The sequence below is a fragment of the Ambystoma mexicanum genome, chromosome 8 (genome assembly GCF_040938575.1).
Source record: "Ambystoma mexicanum isolate Mex_15411 chromosome 8, UKY_AmexF1_1, whole genome shotgun sequence".
NCBI classification, from domain to species: Eukaryota; Metazoa; Chordata; class Amphibia; order Caudata; family Ambystomatidae; genus Ambystoma; species Ambystoma mexicanum.
In genome coordinates, this window is record NC_090929.1 from 1,222,805,238 (window position 1) to 1,222,820,654 (window position 15,417).

At 45.6% G+C, this 15,417-nt stretch overlaps 1 protein-coding gene across 3 annotated transcripts in view; it reads left to right on the plus strand.

The window, feature by feature from the left end:
* The window catches only part of SLC16A12 (solute carrier family 16 member 12), an 867,838-nt gene that overhangs the window by 682,141 nt on the left and 170,280 nt on the right, over positions 1-15,417 (plus strand). The window lies entirely within an intron of this gene.

The following is a 15,417-nucleotide window of genomic DNA, read 5'->3' on the forward strand; positions in this document are numbered from 1 at the left end:
TCTTCAGGGGGTAGGCTGCATCACCTGTATGTAGGCGAGAATGTATGTGTCAGTCATGTTGTCTGTCCAGGAACATGATGTCCCACCATGGCTGGCATGGAACTGTTACCTTGGCTCACTTCTACATGCACTAATTGATTCACACTATGCAACCAGTATATGCCCATTGCTGCCATGGCCTGTTTAGCATGCCATCACCCTATGTATGCAGAGGGGTTTAGTGCATTGTGAGTGGCCTTCCTCTGTATCCGTTCTCTGTGTTACTCACAGCCAGGTGGAGTATGCATCATCCCCCCCCCCCTTTCAGCCAGGTGGAGTATGCATCATCCCCCCCCCCCTTTCTGCCAGGTGGAGTATGCACTGGTACGTCATTCCCATGCCCACTTCCATGACATAGCACTCACCGAGTAGCCAGGATCTTGGGCCTGCATGTCGCTCCATGTAGCGTGGTATTGTGGAGTTCCTCAGGATCATGGAATCATGGGTTGATCCGGGGAATCGGGCACAACAATGTGTGATGATCTTGTTGGAGTCACAGACCATTTGCACGTTGATAGAGTGGAACTGTTTCCGGTTGCGGTACGGTACCTCCATGGCACGTGGAACCACCAATTCCACATGGGTGCAGTCGATGGCACCAATGCAACCGGGTATGCTGGCTAGTGCATGGAAACCCACTTTGGTGTTTGCAATCTCCTGGGCAGTCCGTGGTAATGAGATGTGGTCGTCTGTGTGCTTGAGGAGGGCATCAAGCACTTGGATGAGTGTTCGTGAGAATAATGGTTGTGAAATGCCATGCAGGTGCCCCACTGTGTGCTGGTAGGTGCCTGTGGCCAGGAAGTGGAGTACAGCCACTACCTTCAGTAGGGGGGGGATGGCGGTTGGACTTTCTATCATGCTGACGATGTCGTTGTGTGTCATGTCTACGATGGCGGTGATGGTGTCCCTGTCCAAACGGTACAGGGTGTGGATCTGCTCAGCAGTGAGGTTGTTTGGATTGGCTCTGATGCGTGGGATTGGGGGCTGCCTGCGTGGTGGCACTGGCTGTGCTGGTGGGGCTTGCTGGGCCTGCCTTGCCCTCCTTCTCCTCCTGCGTCTCCTCTGTGCTGCCTGTTGTTGTTGTTGTTGCTGTTGCTGTTGTAGTAGCACATGCATTGCTATCAGGTCCTCCAGCCCCAACATTGCTAGTCGTATTGGCATCATTGTGGAGTGTGACTGGGTGTGGGTAGGGGTGGGGTGTGCTCTTTTTATACTCCCCTGAGTCTGTATTGCCTTCACCTGTGCTGTTTCTGTGCACCTGTGGCAGCTGCATTCACTTGAATTGGCCCTTTACGGTTGGTTCGCGATGGCGTTATTTGCACCATGGCGGTAAGGTACTTAGCGGCCTCAATGATGGCGTTAGGTGCATGTCCGCTTGGGTCGGCATTTGCGTGCCTTTCCGCCATGGCGCTAAGTACGGTGTGGGCGGTCGCGTGCGCGCACCCTTAGCGCAGTTTGCGGCAGCGTTAACTACGATGCCGCTATTGGCATCGTAGTTAACGGTCACGGGTCATGATCGGACCTGGCGGAAAACGATGGCGGTAAGCATTTACCGCCATCGTTTTTCGCTTAGCGCCAGGGTCGTAATGAGGCCCATTGTCTTAATCCAATCTGCTGTTTCCATTTGTTTCTTAGTCTTCATTGGGTTTGACACCAATAGGTCTTCATCGCTATCGCAATTTGTTAAAATCTCTTTTGCCAGGTTTTTTAGGTTGAGCAGGACTGACAAATGATGGTCCAAATGTTTTTTACGGTTTTCATACATTGAATTTTGTAAGGGATCTATGATAAGTCTGTATAAAGAAAGCAGTTTCCAGTCCATTTGTGATTTTAAAGATTTTATGCCCAACTCAAAACGAAGGCAAGAAATTGGCAGTACTTTGGGGAGATTTAAGATTTTTTTCCAAATTGAGCCTTCAATTTTATCCCAGTCCAATGCCCAGGCCTATGGTTTGGCCTGTATTCCATAAAGAAGAGTTGGGATGGTCTTTGCTTTATAGTCTCTCAATGCTGGAATCATTGAGAGTTTGGTCGCACATGTGATATCGGATAGTGTTTGTACCCTTCTTGGTTTAGCATACAGTGTGTATCCTAAGTACACAACGTCATCTACCACAGGGATGATTCGGCCATCTATCTTCCAAGGGAATCGGTCAACATTTCCGCTACCTCCGAAGACGACTATTTTTGATTTATCTCAGTTGACTATTAGATCATTTTTTTTTCATGTAGATTTTGAGCGCAGACAGCATCCTTTGGATTCCCACAAGTGTTCTATCTAGGAGCACAATGTCGTCTGCGTACATGAGCCATTTGATTGCTTCCTGCCCCACTTTCGAACTTGCTAGGGCTGCTGAATCTACTTCTTCACTGAAATCGGCAAGATAGAAATCGAAGAGAAATGGGGCAACCATGCAACCCTGTCTTACTCTTTTCACCTGGATTTCATCCAACAAAAGGCCTTCGCAATTCAGGATTACAACAGCTGTATTATTTTCATGAAGTGCTGTTAAGATGTTTATTAAAGGCCTAGGCGCATCCTAAATGGTGAGCTTAAATCAGAGTCTCTCTCTATCGACTAAATCGAAAGCGCTGTATAGATCTATGAAAGCTGCAAATGTCTTTGGTGGTTTTGATGTTACTTTCCCATTGCAAATGATTGCCAGAGTGATACCATTGAGGCCTGTAGAGTGACCCCTTCTAAAAAAAATTAAATGCTATTAATAACAGGTGTCCAGTCACCCGCTCAGCCAGCAGTGCCTAAAAGGAAAGAAAATTTAAAAGCACGGTTTAGCAGTCTAAAGGGAATAAAAACCGACATTTAAAAGTGTGTAACCGTGTTCCTCAAAATGGAATACCTCCTCATCTACATCTCCAGGCACAACCCAGACATCATTACCTGGTTAAAAAAACTCAACACTGACAACCCACACATGTCTATTGGGGAATACGTTTCAAAATAAGTATATAAATAAATAAATGTACCATCGTTCACACTGAGGGACATGATGGGGGTTCTTTTGCAGGTGGGATCAGGACTGCACCATATGCACTTCAGTAACGAATATGTCCAGCCCTTTGATACTATACTCTGCATGGCCTTATTTTATTGTTTGTTTTCCTTTTTCTTTTAGATGATTTTATGCTAGGTTTCCATGCTCCCCTGTTGGCTGAAGGCACCGCTTGATAATGGCCATTAATGAAAGACTGAGTTTATGGCGCAAGACAGTGGGCCCCTGTCCAGTCGTTTTGGCCAGCCAGAACTGGTGCGAACAATGAACAGTTGCCTGGTGATGGAAGTCGCCATAGGAGTGGCGGACATAGGCCCCTTCACCATTGGGGCATGACCGGAAGCATTCCCCAGAAGTAATCTCTACCCCCTGATAGACTATATTCTACCAGAACTACGTCACAGATCGTTACTTCTGTATATAAACATCGAGGCAGGACTCTGGTGTTATGAATTTTTCCATTGTTTGTTGGGAATCGGGAGAAACATCCTGGAAAGACTGGGCAGGTTTTTTTTCCAAACGTTTGGGGAATCAGGTGACATGAAGACTATAAAGATAATGTGGCTGGAATGTAGAATAAGTTACTTAGATGGATTGGTCTGGGATGGTATGCTGTGCTCATTGACTTGCAAGCCAAGGGATACATCACATCTGTTTAGCATCTATTCAGACAAAAGTGTGAGTCTGATTTCTTTTCGAAATCTCCCTCTTCACAGCAGTCAAGATCCTGAGAGTCACCATCCATCTCTGACTATCCTTCACAGGCCACATAGCTGTAGTCACCACAGCATACAACCTACAGGTACACCTCCTACGCAAGATAAGACACATCCTTTCCCTTGATGGATTCCGTACCATGGTCTGTTTCTCTCCACGCCAGGCAACGGAAACACAATCCTCAGTGGACTCTCCAACAACACTGTCACCCCATATAGGACATACAGAACACATCAACAAGACTAATTCTAGACTTACCCAAACACGCATGCATCACCCCAGCTCTCTCCAAGCTCCACTGGCTCCTCATGCCCCAGACAATTGCTTTCAAAAGACTCTATACTGCCCACAAGGCCATCCACCTCAAACACCATCCTACCTTCACAGCAAACTGAAACCCTTCACCCAAAAAAACATTACACAAACCAACCAAAATCTGATACACATTTAATTCTGAAAGCTAACCTGCACACAAAAACAGGTCTTCAAAATCCTCAAAACATACCTCTTCTCCACCAGCTAATCCACTTAGACCACATCTCTTGCCGTCCTTTAACGTTTTTTTCCTATCCTGTTCTTGATTTTCACCTCTTCCATCTGAACTTAGTAATGCACTCTGACACCCCCCAGTGCCGTATAAAAGTTTAAATAAAATAAAATGACTTTCATCTCTGAGTGTGGATACTTGATGGAAGCCGGAGATAGCTTATAAATCATCTTCTACAGGCTAAAGTAAAGTGGGTCTGGAGGCAGAATGTACTTATCCCAGCAACTGAGCATGATTTCCTTTTCCTCCGTTTTGTAACTCTCTCACATCACTGTTCAAATCATAACTTTCCTTCATGTTTTCCACTTGCTTACGTTTCCAGTCACCATTTTTCAGTCCACATTGCCAAAACATTGCATGACCTTCTTCAAATAGTCAAATATTCATTGTCTGCCACGTTGTAGACTATTAGGTCCCATCCATTGCAGGTCATTTCCAATGTGTCCATCCTGGCATCTTCCTCCCAAGCAACACTTCAAATTGGCTGATCCATGTCATAGTATGTCTCTGCACACAGGACACATTATAAAATGACCTTTAAGCCCCACGAGCTGCTCATAAACTTCAGAATACCTTTTTTCATTTCATTATTCAACTTTATTACCTTTCCTACAGAGTGTAACCTTCTTAACTCGTGACCATTAGTCTTAAGGGCTTGGCCCTGCACTCACTTTCCACTCTGCAGCAGGGCAGATGCATTCTTCACCTCCTCACAAGCTCTAAACCTTCCCTTGCTCCTCTCCCATCTAACTGGTCCACTCTCGTCTTGCCTTTCACTAAACCTCCACTCTTCCCGTGCACACGTATCCTCGCAACATGAATCCTGCGCAGTATGCTGGTCAAGGCTTTTAGCTGTCGCTGTCTCCATAACTGTTCATAATTCTCCTGACTATCATCTGTGGCCCTAAATCTGTTAGCCTTTTTAACTTACCACATAGAGTGTACATCCTTGAACCACAAAGTCTAAATCTATAATTACATTAATACATCAACAGTTGTCTGATTTAACTGCAGCATGTTGCAGTGCCAGAACCAGGGCCACTAACTCTGCCTTTTATGCCAATCTCATTCTCATCTGAGCACAGAGTCTTGTGTTTGCATGGGGAGACCTCCTGATCTGCAGTGGGGTATTCTACCAGTTTGTCTTCCCCTCCCTGAAACAAAATGTAAAATCTCATCCATGCTATGGGTAATGAGGCCCCTGGGCACTTTGTTTCGGGGCCTTTCTTCAAAATGGTGTGCATGGTCTCTCTCACTTCTATCACACACTCCATGGCCATTCACTCCTCCTAAACCCTCTGCACTGCTGCCTCTCCTGAACTAATAGACTCTGTTACAACGTCGCTGCTGCTCAAGGCCGCTATTTCTATGGTTGTCTTGATACTGTTGACATTTCCCTGATTTATCTTGCCATTTAACAATGCAGATATTTGAGTGTGGTGTGACCTCACAACTATTCTGTGGTGACCCATTGCATACAGAAACATTTGCAGCAACAAATATCTACACAACAGTGTCTTCTCACAGTAAGAATAATTCAACCGAGTCATCCTTATAGTCTATGATCCACAAACTACTGCTATGTATTTGTCACCGTCTGTCTGACTAACCACGCAAGCAATGCAGTTCTCTGTCACCCGGGCTCAAGTGAGAAAAGTCCAAAATGCTATTGCACATCAGTTAAAGCCTGTTGTAATCTCTTAACTGCACCTGAATGCTCCTGTGTTCCACCCTGCTCCTTCACTCTCAGCAAATCATTCAAGGACATGGCCAACTCAGAAAAGAACGGGGTGAAAGCAGGTGAATAAATCTCAGTCTCTCTAAGGAGGTAACATAATCTGGAATAGGCAACTGAGCTATCTGCCACTCCTGGTCAACATTCTTCCAGTCACTCATTATCTCCAACCAAAAACATTTGTCAGGACTAAATGTCTTTTTTTTGTTTTATTTTTTTATTATGCAATTAGTTTATTTTAAAGAGAAACTTGTAGCACATTCAAAAGAAATACACATTTTCAACATACAAATTAGGTGAGCAATACATCCCTATGTAAATAACATAGACAGTCCCAAATAAAAGAATGACCAAGGATAAAAACGGTCCCTCATAAAATCAACAAATGAATCATAAATGTGCACGTTTTCAATTAAACTCCAAACCATCAAACCTCTCCTCCGTATACAAGATCCCCTGTTACATCCTTCATGACTCGCTTCCAAAAATAAAAAGCAGCTGCATTTATAATAACCAATTCGACCCCTATCAATGTGTCCCAAAATTGATCCCCACTTATGTTTTCCAGGGAGCTTACAAAACCTCAATACCTTCTCATATAGAGGCCTGACAACAGCAGGCAGGAGATCAATATATGCCTACTCATCTCTACTTCGCAGAGACAGTACCTACACAACTTGTCATGTGCTTGTGCATTCCTCCATTGACTAGTAAATGCTTTAGTCCACAAAATATTTAAATGGAGTTGCAATGTGAATCTCCCCAGCTCACGGCTTGACCATTTGGTTAGATAGTTATGAGGCTTGCCACACCTGACACCCTGAGATGCAAATTCCTCCCTGTAGCTCTTAAGGCCTCTAGGTTTATTGGTGCCAATAACCAAATCCAATTCCCGTGCTTTTCTCTTTATTACTTTTTCTAAATCTCAGCGACACTCAATCATTTCTAAATTGAGCCGCAGCTCAATGAAATATTTTTTTGTGAACGTATAAAGGTCCAGAATAAAATAAATGATTCTGACGACCCTCCTGCTTACTTTGCCGAGCAATTGCAGTGAGTTGTTCGAGCTATGGATTGTTTTATCCAATTTGGCAAATAGCAGCACCTTTTTTACCGGCCACAATGAGGACAGGGATTGCAGATCATTTTCAAGTCCCAGGGCTTCAACTGAAACTCCTTTAGGCAGATTAATAATTGAACATAACAATTTTGCCTCAAGCTTTTCCAGCCAGGTTACATGGCAGGCGGTAAAACCTCTAAGGCATATAGTATTGCGGGGACTATACTGACTTTGTAAATCCTTTAGTATTGCATCCTCCGTGATGCTCAATATAATTTTCTATAGCCAACCATCTCTTTCAAATTTTTGTGCAATTTCCTCCTAATGAGTCCCAGATGGTCTAACCAATATGGGAATACACAACTTCCTTAGCATTCTCTAAGGCTGCATTTTCCATGCACCATTTACATTTTCTGGCAGCAACTTGAGGACCCCCCAAACACATTGTTCTTGTCTTCGTTTTATTTATGACCATTACGTTTTCTTTTGCATAAATGGACAAGGCGTCTAGCGTTTGCTGCAAACCAATCTGTGTCTGGTCAAATAGTATAGCGTCATCCGCATATGACAAACAGATGACTTTAATACCATTAATGCTCAGGGGAAATTTCTTGTGGACTTAAGGGCAAATTCCATATCTGTGGAATTTGCGTTGTATAAAATAGGACCCAAAACACAACCATGTTTTAGCCCCTGAACTGTGGATATATATTCTGAGAGACAACCCTCTGAACTAAGACGTGTGGCTACCGATGTATTTGTGTACAGCGATTGTATGTAATAAAGCAGTTCAAGAACAATGCCCCATTTTTTCAATTTAAACCAGCGCCTTATTCTATACACCAGGTCAAAGGCTTTGGAAAAGTCCATGTAACAACAGTATAATCTATGTTTCCCCTTAGATCTTAGCCCCCTGAGAAACTGAAGCGTAGCAATATTCGATGTAGTGTTTATTTCTTTCTAAAACCTGTTTGGAAGGTACTCCTAAGTGTCTTTGTTCACCTTCAATCCTCCTGTCCTCAAGGCGCTCAAGACTTCTTTATCATGACCTATATGACATGCCTTTTGGCTATAAAACGGTCAGCTACATATTATATTTGGAACCCGGCACAAGTTTTATAGGGGTGTTCTGCCACCTGTGCCACAGATGTTGGGGTTTGGAACCCGGTACTAGTTTTATTGGGATGTTCTGCCACCTGTGCCACAGATTTGAGGGTTTGGAACCCGGCACTAGTTTTATAGGGGTGTTCTGCCACCAGTGCCACATATTTTGGGGTTTGGAACTTGGCACTAGGTTTATAGGGGTGTTCTGCCACCCATGCCAAAGATTCTGGGGCTTGGAACCCAGCACTAGTATGATAGGGGTGTTCTGCCCCCCGTGCCACAAATATTGGGGTGTTGGACACAGCACTTGAGGGGGTTTCCTGCCCGTGCCTTGGGAAGTTGGATGCCAAGTTGGATGCCGGTACTTTAGGGGGTGGTACTCTCTGCCTGCCGTGCATGGAGTGGGTGCTTGTGCTCTGTGCATTTTGAGCTTCGATTATTTGTTCTGGTAGTATACTAGAAGATGAAGGGTGTGCTGTGTTTCAGTGCACCTTAGTTGTTGGCAGCAGCATGAATGAGGGTGTTGTTTTGGGATCGTGTGGCAATACTGGTGTGCTGAGAGTTAAGGCTGGTTCCTTGGTCTGAGTGTCTGTGGTAGGCCTGCTACAGACTCTGAATGTATTGGATAGTGGATTGGCCGCTTTGCAGGTCGTTGAACGGACTATGTTGGTAGGAGCATGAGGCATGTCTCCTTGTTCTTCGGAATGGAGTGAGTTGGATTTGGATTGGGTTTTTGGAGTTGGAGTGGAGGTGGCCAAAGTGTTGTTGGTTTCATATTTTGGCTCCATTACCCCGTGTATTTTCCCTTGCACTTCTTTCCGTACCTTTATCTTGGTTTCTGTTGAGGAGGGAGATGTGTTGTGTCTTGTGTTCCCTGCTTTGGTCCTACATGAATGCTTGCCTGAGAGAATGCCTGATGCAATGTCATGCCTATGGAATGTTGTGGTGTGAGTGCCCCTGTAAGCTCCATGAAGGTCAATTTCAGTGAAGCAGCCTGTTAGAGAGGAGGCCTGTGGATGTCTCCTGTGTACATTCCTACATACTTACCCTTGGACTTACCTGATGTATATACTTTGTCACTGGAACCTAGTAAAGAAGTTCACTAACCTTACATGCGTATCCGACCTTTCATTTCACCCCCTTAACACTGACGATGAGCTGGCTTGAGGGAAAGGTCAGGAACCTACAGCTGTCCAGAGTAAGCAGTGCATGAGTGAAGAAAGGAAGCAGTGAGACCAGGGCTGGGATATTCACCGGCCCTCTACCCCCAAAGGTGAGCTGACCCGTCTCCCATAGCCCAACAGCAGTTGCATGGCAGGAAGGAAGCAGCTGGGGCTGGGAGTTAACTGCAGTAGCAGTTGGAGTACCAGCAGCACTTCCCAGTGGGGCCACCTTACAGTGTCTGGCCACTGAAGCAGCACTTCCCAGTCGGACACCTTGCAGTTATTAGGCCACTAGAGCAGTGTTTCCCATCGGGGCCACCTTACAGGTATTTCGCCACTGGAGCAGCATTTCCCAGCGGGGCCACCTTACAGATTCTGCCCACTTTAAGCATCTTGGCCACTGAAATAGTAGTGAGCATCAGTGGGGCCACCTTTAAGTATTTTGGCCACTGGAAAAGGAGTTACAAAGATTTTTAGAAGTTCCCAGCGGGGCAACCTTGAAGAATTGGTCACTGGTTCATGCAGGGCTACCTTACAGATTTTGGCCACTGGAGCAGATTTTCTAGCGGGGCCACCTTACAGTTATTTGCCCACTGGAGCAGCATTTCCCAGCGGGGCCACCCTGCAGTTTCTGGCCACTGGAGTTAACATATGGTAGCAGCTGTTGTAGCAGCATTTCCCAGTGGGGCCACCGTGAAAATATTTTTGGCCACTGGAGCAACACACCTGATCATTGGCAGAGATACAGCCTGGGAAAGATTAAGTAGTTAGAGGATCAGGCACCAGAGGGGCCTCCTTACAGCACCATGGCCTTATCAGTTATGCAGTTCAGGAGGTGGGCACAGACAATGGTGAGACAGTGAGCGCTCACAGTCATTAAAGGAAAAGGTACTGTTGCAAGCATTTCATTCTGTGCCCTGCGTGCTGTACGGCATCAGGGGAGGCACCTGCTCATTGGAGGGAGACTTGGGGATAGTGCACATGTTGTGGTTTTACCCTTGAGAAGCCTGAGAGCACATATCTCATGGTTTTGGAAGAACTTGATACTGATTTTTTGGCATTTTCCCAAGAGCTTTCAGTATATAACAGAGAATACTGACTTTGTTATTGTGTGTGATGTAAGGCCTGTGATATGTCTTGGGTCGTGCATGGTTATGTTTGGCTCAGTTCTCTCTGGTTTGGTTGTGGTTAAAGAGTTTCCTGGTGCGGTTGACGAGGCCTCCGTTTAGAACAGTTGAAATGCGTTGTGATCATTGGATGTGACAGCAATGCCTTAGTGAAAAGTGATGTGTGTTGCACTAACAATTTTTCTTCCACAGGACCAACGTGTACTTTATGGACTTCTTCACAAAATGCTTAGAGTTTCAAGATTAGAATTTCAGTTTATAACCTTGTGTGTGGTTGTGGGTGATGTACATTGGGAGAATGGTGGTGTTTTTGCTTGGTAACAATGTTTGGGGTTTGGAACCCGGCACAAGTTTGCATAGGGGTGTTCTGCCACCCATGCCACAGAGTTTGGGGTTTGGAACCCGGCACAAGTGTATAGGGGTGTTCTGCCACCCGTGCCACAGTTTTTGGAGTTTGGAACCCAGCACTAGTTTTATGCGGGTGTTATGCCACCGTGCCTTAGATTTTATGGTTTAGAACCCACCACTAGATTTATAGGGGTGTTCTGCCACCGTGCCACAATTTATGGGGTTTGGAACCCGGCACTAGTTTTATAGGGGTGTATTGCCACCCGTGCCACAGAGTTTGGGGTTTGGAACCTGGCACTAGTTTTATAGGGGTATTCGCCCACCCGTGCCATAAATATTGGGGTGTTGGACACCACACTTGAGGGGGTTTCCTGCCCGTGCCTTGGGAAGTTGGATGCCGGTACCTTAGGGGGTGGTACTCTCTGCCTGCCGTGCATGGAGTGGGTGCCTGTGCTCTGTGCATTTTGAGCTTCGATTAGTTATTCTGGTAGTATACTAGAAGATGAAGGGTGTGCTGTGTTTCAGTACACCTTAGTTGTTGGCAGCAGCATGAATGAGGGTGCTGTTTTGGGATCATGTGGGAATGCTGGTGTATTGAGAGTTAAGGCTGGTTCTTTGGTCTGAGTGGCTGTGGTAGGCCTGCTACAGATTATGAGTGCATTGTATAGTGGATTGGCCACTTTGCAGGTCGTTGAATGGACTATGTAGGTGGGAGCATGAGGCATGTCTCCTTGTTCTTCGGAATGGAGTGAGTGGGATTTGGACTGGAGTTTTGGAGTTTGGAGTCGAGGTGGCCAGAGTTTTCTTGGTTTCATACTTTGGTCGCATTACCCCATGTATTTTCCCTCACACTTCTTTCCGTACCTTTATCTTGGTTTCCTTTGAGGAGGGAGATGTGTTGTGTCTTGTTTTCCCTTCTTTGGTCCTGCATAAATGCTTGCCTGAGAAAATGCCTGTTGGAATGTTATGCCTATGGAATGTTGTAGTGTGAGTGCCCCTGTAAGCTCCATGAAGGTGAGTTGGAGTGAAGCAGCCTGTGAGAGTGGAGGCCGGTGGATGTCTCCTTTGCACCTTCCTACTTACTTACCCTTGGACTTACCTGATGTATATACCTTGTCAGTGGAACTTAGCAAAGAAGTTCACTTCCCTTACATGAGTATCAGACCATTTAATTTCATCCCTGCAACAATCTCCATTGGAAAACCACTCCACCCAATACACAATTTGACAGACACTTTTCACCTACACAGAGCATCACGACCAGACGAGTTGCCAATAAGATGTCCACAATCAATACAAAACTCCATGTTCAACAAGCAAGCCCTGTACATGAAGACATTCAAAACTATTACAATATCTTCTGCTCCACAAGCAGGCCCTCACCATGAGTCCCACGTCCCTTTGGAACAAACAGAACTAATGCAATATTCAATGACCAATAAGAAGAGTCTCACTATGAGGAGAGGGTCCCTCCTGGTAGTACTGAACTAATACATTATTAATTGTCAAACAGGTAGGCCCTCACTCCCTTTGGGATGAACACAATAGCACAATATTGCCTGTTCAACGAATAAAGTCTCATCACAGCACCTTAGCTCATGTGGGATGTTGAAAGCAATGCACCACTTATGACCAATCATTTGTGTTCTCACTATGGGACACGTGCTCCCCTGGAACATCTAGCATAAAATGTTACTACTCTAGGGAACTGGTAAATTGTCACCATGAGACTTGACTTGTGACCGATCAGGGAATTTGCAATAATGAAAATGTGAATCTGTGCTTACTTTTCACTTTCAGATATCGGCGGTCTCCTTGTAGCGCCGTCACAATAGCAGAGCGCTGTCTGCCAGAACTCCCAACTGCTGCCAACAGACATGATCGTGTTGTGTTCAGTGATCAAATCATTTTCATTGGGAAGGTGTTGGTGGGCTTCGTCGTCACCAAGCTGCCCAGCCAGAGGGTGCCTGGTCTTTGTGTCTTCTACCCCTCCTGGTGCTAGAACTCTTTCTGTGCCTTGTGTACCAGCACCGATAAACCTGGGAGTAGCCACTGCCTTGACTTTCAATACGAACTCCTGGACACCAGAACAGGGCGACCAACACTAACAGCTTGTAGCATACAGATTTAATTAGCACACGAGAGCTAAATACAGAGTAATGGTCTGTGGAAGAAATTGACAGAGACCCTAAAACATTGACATTTTATCTCATTGATGATCCCCAGAAGGTGTTTGCTTCTTGCTACCCTCTAACATGGCTCCTTCCAACCAGAAGTTGCAATTAATTCTATTTCTAGCCAGGGTCCGTTATATTAGTGTAATCAAGAAGTGATTTCAAGTGGGTGCCTTCTAGTACCAGTCTCTGTAGAGCAGCAAGGATGCACATCTTAAGCTTTCATACATTTTATTATGCCTACATTTTTAAAACTATTAACTCTTTTTTTTTAACATTGTGTTATGCTTACCTACTGCGTTAGTTTCTAGGAAGATTATTCTCATTGTTCCCTGTTCTGGGCTTCCGGCCAGTAGCTTTGCAAGGCACACCTTATTTCTGTCTCACCCCATTGCTGTTCCCTTTCTCGGAACCCATCCATCATGGGACTTAGTGCATAGACCGCAAACACTTGTTAGCTTTCACACACTTACCCAACGTGACCGAACTTGTCATCCATAATGTACCAAGTAGCCTTTGTCATGTGAGCTAGCCGCCATGACACTCTGGCTCGCTCCAGTTTGCATTAACTTTTCTTGTAACATCTCAATTTATGTACGTGCTACTGAAATGGGGAAAACGATTTATACGACACATTACGCTGCATCGTCTTATACCATTGTGTCATTCTTGAAAGGTAACATTGTGGTCTATGACCTTCCCATTGTTCTTGTGTAGTGGTTTGAATGGTTTGCAGGTTGTCTACAGGGTGTTATATGCAAATGGTGAGCATTTGTTCTTAATCCTCCATGATATAGTTATTGTTTCAATCTTGGCTGATGTTTTATGTGTAGTTTTGTATTAATTAGTAGATTTATAGAGTGCTGGTGCACCCCACAGGTTAACAGGGTGTTTAGTAGAGAGAGCGAGGAACTAAGGAGACTGTGTTTCCTTCATAAATTAATAATATGAGATAACGGAAGCCAAAGCAGCATGGGGAGAGCTAACAACGAATCAGAAGGAGAACTGAGGAGGTTATGAAGGATAAGCCGATTATCAGGAAGTAGATAGGAGTAGAGAACTGGATGGTTTTGGTGGAGAGGATGTATTCATTATGTTGGCATACAGACACACAAACACACGGAAATATTTGCAATGATGTACACCAATACATATACTTTGGCAGGATATGCTGAGGATTTGAGTGGGGTTAATGTGTTGGCACGGTTGGAGTAGCCCTGATCTTTCCGGAGGGGCTCCCTGCTTCTGTCATGCCTATGCATGCCTAATGCTCCTTTGAATGCCTGGTCTACAGGCTCTCTTTATCTCCTGGCCTTTCTCTAACTGTGGCCACCATTTACAGGCCACCTGGCCAGGTCGCCCGCTTCCTCTCCTTGCCTCTACCTCTCAACTTCTCCTACTCACAGACCTCAACATCCATCTGGATGCTTCCAATCCCTCCTCAGGGCTCTTCCGCAATCTCTAAGACACTCTCTCTCTCTCCATTCTACCCTTTGGCCCAATACACTCGGCCGGGCACACCCTGGATGGTCTCATCTCTTCTAACATCCCCCTCACTAACCCTCTGACCACTCCTCTCTCTTGGATTCACCACTTTCTCCTCTCTGCTCTCCTCCCACCTGAAGCTCTCTCCCCCCAAGGTGAAGCCTATTCCAGCACTGCCACCAACCTTCTTGGCCACCTGGCCCATGAAGCTTGTGTCAGAGGAGGTGTTTGCTGCTGCTTTCTCTCCTCCTCCTACTCCTGCAGCTGACCCACACTCTGATGCAGCCCTCTCTAGCCTACATCTTTCTACCACTAACACTCTTGATGTCCTTGGCCCTGTCATGAGAATCCGCCTGAAGCCTACCTCCATGTGCAACTCTTGGTATGACTCTGACCTCACCACTCTAAAATGCAAGTGTAAGGTGGCTGAGAGGAAGAGGAGGGTTTCGGGCACATCCTCTGACAAAATGGCCTCTCACATGCTCCAAAGGCAATACAGACTCTCTGTCCTGTCCAAGAAGATAGCCCACATCAAAGCTCGCACCTCGGCGGCCTCCAACAACACGGCCTGCCTGTTGCAGTCTCCACCTTTCCTGTTCCCTGCCAGGCCCTTTGCACGGCTCTGGCTCCTCACTTTACCTCTAAATCTCAGGGCATCCTGTCCGCTCTGTCATCCTCTCTTTCCGTTTACTCTACCTCTCCTAGCCCCCTTCTGGCTGCCTCTCCCTCTCCTCCTCCTTTCTCCTCTTTTCCTGTGATTACTCCTGATGACGTTTCTAGACAAGTCCAATCTATAAAAGTGTCATCCAAGCAGGTGCTCCATTGCTCCTCGAGAACCATCAAGAAACACATTGACACCCTTGTTTCAGCCTTGGACGAGTTCTGCAATCACTCTTTTGCTACTAGA